The following is a 7,500-nucleotide window of genomic DNA, read 5'->3' as shown; positions in this document are numbered from 1 at the left end:
TTACCTCCAAAATGTTTCCAACCAAAAGGTACAAAAAGTTAAGAATAGTTTAGTTAATTTTTTCAGTAGAATGGGCTTAAAAATCGTTTTTGATGACGATCTGACGAAGGCCAACTTTTTAGATATTACGCTTAATTTACACAGTGACTCTTCCTTCCCATATCATAAACCGTTGATCAATCTTAAGTACATTAGCAAATTTAGTAATCATCCTGGAGCAATTACTAAGAATTTAGTTAAGAATATTTCATTTAGATTATCTAAATTATCTGCTAATGTTGATATTTTCAATAATAACGCTGAATTCTATAACTCTGCCTTAATCAAAGCAGGTTATACAGAAAAAATTTTCTACATTGATTCTGCTCAGTCTAATTGTAAATTCAATAATGTAGATAAGATTCCTAGTCGTAAAAGAATTATTGATAACAAACATAACTTACGCACCGATACAAAGCGAATGAAGACAGATGACCCTTATTTATTCCCCTATTACCGATCTAAAAGTAAATATAACACCTTCAAAAGTAATTACGCTATGAATACGAGTAAAAATATTTGGTTAATAATTCCTTACGGGAGACAAATTAAATCTAATCTCCCACTGCTGTTTCGTCAAGCTATTGCTAGGAATTTTCCAAACAATTCTAGATATTACTCTATAATTAATTCACATAAGGTTAGGATAGGTTTTTCAAACACAAAAAATCTCTTGCAATTAAATCTCTTCTCATAATAACAAACTGTTAAATATTAATACATTTACTAATACTAACATTAATTTAGCTAATACCATCCAACCCTCTAGAAATATTAATAACAAGGTTATTGTATCTGAAGTCAATTCCAATAGAATTAAATTTATGTCAAGTAACTCTAAGATTAAAAATTCTATATACCAGTGTATAATCAGTACTCGTAATAAAGTACGATTTTACATTGGAAGCACATCGTTAGAGTTATCTAAAAGAATTTCTATCCATTACTCAACATTTAGGGATAGAAATAAACGGAATAGTACCGGTCTCAGCAAACTGATTTGGGATTTAAAGACCACAATGAACTATTTCATTTAGAATGGTTGATCCTCTCAATTTCGATACCATATGACAAAGGCAAGAAATTCTGTCTTCTCTGCAATTCTGAGCTATTTTTCATTATTTTTTAAAAATACTCTAGTAAACACGGTTATAGAACGAGCATACAGATGTAAGCATTGGCAGAAACATACTTTTAGTGCATATAAGTAGTCTCTATCATTATATATAGTTTAAACTTTAATTTCCTTTTATATTTAACATTCACTATTAATATCCCTACTCTTTCTGTTAGCTACTTATGACGTTATATCATATAACGTTTTTTTAAACAATATTAATAGCGTTCTGTCTATCGCTATACGAATCCATCATTTTTGCTAAAATGTCGTATTGACGAGTTTCGTTTTTCACTTTCCCGAAGAGAAGATTGCATTGTTTATACCTTTTATTCTTTTGAATAGTATCAGTGGAATTTTCGAAACATATGTAGAAAGTAAAAATACTTGTTTAAACGTGCGTTAACTCTCCATTTTTTATTCATATATATATATATATATATATATTAATTATATATTATATATATATATATATATATATATATTATATATATATATATATATACATACATACATACGTACATACATACATACATACATACACATATATATATATATATATATACACACACACACATACATACATATATATATACACACACACACACACACACACACACACACACATATATATATATACTAGCTGGTGTACCCGGTAATTTCCGGGGGTAAAGATATTCTATTGAAACGCCTTATTACTCTGATATAAGAACGCAATTTCGTTGTAACTGCCACAAAAGGTTTATTTTCCGTCACGGAAAAGTTCAAAATACTGTCAGCTGGAGGAGGTAGAGATTGTTGGAGGTTGGCGAGAAAGATTGTCGGTGGTTGGTGAGAGAGGTTGTCGGAGGTTGACGAGAGGCAAAGACATTATTCTGCTTAGCGAAGGCACCTGGGAAATGTATAACTGCTGTCATTCACAGAAAAACTGTTGTTTTACCGTGAGAAAAGTGCTATTGAAATGTTAAGTGAAATTTCGCAATCGAGGATCGAATCCACGCTATGCCTGCATGAAGCCACTACAAATACGTTGTGGAATAAAATATTTATCAGCTGTCATGGAAAAAGTGTAACTGTAAAAATGCAGAATTATTGGAGTAATGGGCATTCAAAAAAATATGTATGTATAGAAATGTATGAATGAAGTCTTTAATATTTAAGATTCAAATTAAGGAAGTGCAATAATAATGTTTTGCAGTTCAAAACTGTGAGTAGTGAAATGCAGAATTTGGTTGGCTGATCGTAAGAATCAAATATTGATCGCTTCGTTAAAATCTACAGGTAGTATGAGTTATTTCCCTTGGGTTGTTTAAATAAAATATTAGTAATAGATAGAAGGATCCATTGGAAGGGCTCTATTATCGATTTTTTTTCCAGCAATCTAAGTATGTCACGAAGTTTCCAGTCATGAATTCTACTCAAGTGTCAAATAAAGTATAAAAGTGATATTGTCTGCAAAAATTAGAAATAGGACACACAAAAAATCAATATTCAAAGTAATGGAACATAAACAATGAAATGATTATTTCCTTTGAGTGTTTAAAAAAATATTGTACAGGTGCTATGGGTTATTTCCGTTGGGTGTTTAAAAAAATAGTCATATGTGGTAGATATAAATGTCCCTTCCAGGGGCCGTATTATCGACTTTTTCAACAATCTGAGTATGTCACGAGGTTTCAAAACATGAGTTCTACTCACGTGTCAAGTTTTATCAAAATCAATAAAACGATGCAGGAGGAGTTACCTAACAACGCCAACACACACCGATTTTCCACATAAGTAGTATATATATATTTAGATATTCTAGCAAAAACTGTCCGACGAGCGGGAACGTGAAACTCAGAGTAACAGGTTTTGTTGAATTTTCTGCTGCTTTTGAATAAAGTATATATATATATATATATTATACATATAAGTTGATGGACATATAGCGGTACGTAAAACCGAATCAGAAAATCTCTAGCGAGACTTTTTATTGATGTACCTGAAGAGACCCAGAACAGGTAGAAACATGTGTTGTACCTAATAAAGTCTATTACACATTCCATCTCCTATTTTATTAATACTGTTACCCCAACCTCCACTTCGAAGTCCCTTCAGTAAATCTACGGATCACAACAGGGAATCGAAACTGTACCGGCGCTTTACTCATCATCCATTTATACATTTCGTCTAATTTCTCCATCATATATATATATATTAAATTTTTGTTGAGAACATTTCTTAGTGGTAAGACCATAGCGGATCTATTTCTAGCATAAGGGTGTCCACATAGTGGTTTCCCTCTAATATGTATTTATGTGTATGTGTGTGTGTGTTTATATAGGGGGATGTGAACAACCCAACGCTTGTTATCTAGTAGTGGAGACCAAACACAAACGGCCACACACACACACACACGCACACACACACACCACACACACACACACACATACACACACACAAGACTGGCTTTCACACAGTTTGTCTACGAAATACATTCACAAAGCATTAGTGGGGCTGGGGCTATAGTAGAAGATCCTTGCCCAAATTGCCACGCAGTGGGAATGAACACGAAGCCACATGGTTGCAAAGCGAGCTTCTTAACCACAGGGCCATGCTGACACCTACTCTTGTCCCCCGCTCATTATACCCAAGCTTAAAAAAGTTAAACATTGGTGACTAATATACCTATAGAAAATGTTTCACTGCATATTTACTGTTTTCTAAGAAATTCTCAAGTTTAATTTTCATAAAGATTAGAAAACTATAATAAAACCAGACGTAATAATCAATTATTAGCGACGGAAGCGGTGTTAAAACCAAAAGGTAATCTTTATATCCAACTAAATATGGATAAATTGTTAGAACACTAAATAATGTGTTATTAGCCTCGAGAGACCCTCTTATAGGCGTTTGGTGTATAAAGACCGTAACAGACGACAATCCTCTGTCATGGTCGCCTCTCGTCTGCTACGATCTATGTGTGTGCTTTTATGCCCCAACCGCCGCCAATAAGAGGGTCTCTCAAGGCTAATAACGTAGTATTCAGTGTTCTAGCAAAATATTCATTTTTAGCAATGAGCTTCATCAGTAGAGGTAGCATCTTTTGAACCTTCTCTGTCTTCTGTATTCTTCTTTTGGCAGACTGTACAAGATTTCCAAAATTCTTGACTTTCGATGCCGGTCAGATAAAGTTTCATTTTCAAGCTTTAACATTTCAGTTTCATTAGTTAATTCTTCAAATTTGGTCTTTCATTCTTCGTTTTCTTCATGTAAAGAGCGGCATTTTCTCCTTTTGTTTCAGCATAATCTTTCCTGTAGGCCCCAGAAATATTTACTTGACATATTAATTCATTATCCTCCACTGCTATTGTCTTCTTGGTGGAACTTTTGAATAAGCCTTCTCTCATTTTCTTTTGTCTTACCGTCTTGATATCTTGGTGAGTTTAGGTTCAACTTCGCTTTGAGTCTTGCAAAACGAGTGTTTACATTATCACATAATATGTAAAGCAGCCAGCAATCAACAGCCGACGATAATGCACAAGAACAATTGTGATTTAGATTAAAGCCTATTCATTCTATCTGCTTGTTATATATATATATATATATTATATATATATATATATATATTATATATCCAGTTCTGCTTTAGATATAAATACAATATCTGTCGTTTACGGTTAAGTTGAACCTCTTCAGTAAAATTACATTTACAAGAATGTCTACAAGAATATTTACAAAAACATCTATAAAATTGTATTTACAAGAATACCATTTATGCATTTCAAATGACTGATATAACACGAATGCGTGCGCTGGCCAACAGAACACATATACATACGGTAATATAAGTAAAATCATTTGGTACTTTCATTTTATTTTCAATTTTAAATACACACGCACATCTACACACGCAACTTTCCTTGTGATAGAATCGTTCAGCAAAGATTCTTAATTTAATTGACTTGAAAGCAAATATAGTCTGTAAAACCAAGCAGCTCATTTACAAAAAAGATCTTTTAAAATAATTTACAAAAGGATCGTTTAAAATACAGTAGAAATATCAAGAATTGTAATCACACATTTATTCGATATATTTATTTAATATATATATATATATTTATACTCTTTGGCTTGAAATGAAATCGAGAAAAAATATTACACATGGATGCAACACTTTCTTTCCTCTTATACTTTCGAAGCCGATATAAAGATGAACAATATACAATACAAACCTGGCAATGTCGATTGACTGAGCTGTTTTTGTCTGCAACCATTGAAAAAAGCTAAATAAAGCTCGTTGGAAGCAAGGTTAATGTGTGGGAAGAGAGAAATGAAAAAAAGCTGGAAGATGAGAGAAATGGAGATTGAAGCGGGAAAAAAACATTTGTGCAAAATGCATTTTTAGTGAGAAATGAAGCGAATGTTAGAAAAATAAAACGAATAAGGCAGAAAACTGTTGAAAGACAAGATTTGATCTTTGGCCAAAAGATTCACTGATTTGTGAACAATAAGATTTATGCGTTGAAGTTAATTAGAACATGTCAGCGGAAATTAATTAAATGATATTTCGTTTTCCAAAATTAAATTATATTTGAGGGAAAAGGTTTGCGACTGACCGAGTCGATAGGTTACTAGCTTAGTGACCAAACAGTCGGGATTTCGTGTCCCATTAATGCATATTTCTCTATGGCATTGAAAGAAAAAGTATTTAGCTGTCTACAGTTCTCCCTTTTACAAGAAATAAATGCTGTCAGAAGGTACACTACACCGTTGCATTAAACGAGATTTTTGTTGGCAATTATGCTACACAGCGTCCATTGCCCAGTCTATAAAATTGTATTGCATACGATCAATCACAATGTGTCAGTGTGTGCAATAAGATCCGCATCTGTATAATACTGTATATCCACAGATATGGATCAATGGATTATACCTAGACTTTCAGCAGACAACTTAAGTGCCAAAGATCTCCTCAATCATAGATGATCTGACCTACATAACACCATCACCACCACCACTACCACCACTACCACCGCCACCACCGCCAACGCCAACACCAACGCCAACACCATTGTTTTGTTTGGTTAAAGTACTGCAATGTATCAATCAATATGTTGATATCGATGGATTTAGACTCGAGTCAATGGAAGAGCCATTCATGTGGATCTTTCCTTCAGTCCCAATATGAATCGAAGTTCAAACATCTCTGTGAATTATGGGATATAATTGATGAAACTAATTAAATTTTAATCTGAAGAAGTTTAAACTACTGAAGTAGATTAGTAATTGAACATAAACAAAACTATATTTATGACTAAAAATAACCCCGTCTGTTGGAGATTGGGTAAAATTCTATATATTTGGAAGTAATTGACTCAGGAAAATATTTTTTACAACAATTATTGAAATATTTCTCGTGATAAATTAATGTTATTTTGTGGGGGTGGAATACTGCCAAGATTTTGTTTTATACAGGACAGCATAAATTATGGAAAAATTAATGTTTAGTGAGAAAGCTAAGATTTGATTTTAACAATCTTTCCCCATTCTCTTTTATAGACTTCGAATCCAACAACCTAGTCTCCTTGGCAGCTTTGCAGGCAGCTATGATAGAAGAAATTAAGTAATTGGTATAAAGATTTTGCTTTGACTTGGTACAAAATGACTTATGTTTGAAAGTAAGAGGCAAATGGAATGTTGTAGCATAAGTTGTGTTTAGCATGGGTTAACAAGCGGCGAAAATGAATTGAAGGAGAAAGAAACGAGGTCGTGGACTGGACTCACCAGGAGCTTAGCTCTACAACACATTCCTGGAGTTAATCTCTAGCTCTACATTACTCCCCAGGGGATTAACTCTATCTCTACAACAACTCTCCAAGAGCTTACTTCTATCTCTACAGCACTCTCCCGGAGCTTCACTCTAGTTCTACAACACTCACCATCATAATATCGATATAGAAATAACTAAATGTCATTTTTTAAATCTGAATTTCTCTATTTTTAATTCAAGATGTGGGAAGGACAGCGGCCGATTTCACCGCATAACTCCTGAAACCACAAAGGAGTAGACTATGAGAGGTATTAGAGAAATCAAGATGGCGCATCACATGGTATGAAAACTATATTTCTGTCTACAGCAGAATTTCTCTGAAAACTTTTATAAAAGCACAACGCCTTGATCCGCTCGTCCATCGTCCCGACTAATCAGTTGAATATATTGAAAGCAAACTAATTATTATATTGATTTATTTGCAACTAAATGGCATATTAACTTCCCGAACACTAAATTCCAGATGAAATATCCCAGCTTTAAAGGTTGTGGATGGTTTAGAAAGCTATATATATATATACATAGATTT

The 7,500-nt window shown here is 33.3% G+C and overlaps 1 protein-coding gene across 2 annotated transcripts in view; it reads right to left on the bottom strand.

Annotated features, from left to right (window-relative positions):
- Positions 1-5,481: 5,481 nt before the first annotated feature.
- The window catches only part of LOC115213848, a 73,518-nt gene continuing 71,499 nt past the window's right edge, over positions 5,482-7,500 (bottom strand). For both annotated transcript variants that reach the window (XM_029782786.2, XM_029782785.2), the window contains exon 5: positions 5,482-7,500. This exon is cut by the window's right edge. The gene's annotated coding sequence lies outside the window, so the exon portion shown is untranslated.

The sequence above is a fragment of the Octopus sinensis genome, linkage group LG7 (genome assembly GCF_006345805.1).
Source record: "Octopus sinensis linkage group LG7, ASM634580v1, whole genome shotgun sequence".
NCBI lineage: Eukaryota > Metazoa > Mollusca > Cephalopoda > Octopoda > Octopodidae > Octopus > Octopus sinensis.
This window is presented reverse-complemented; position numbering and strand designations above follow the sequence as displayed.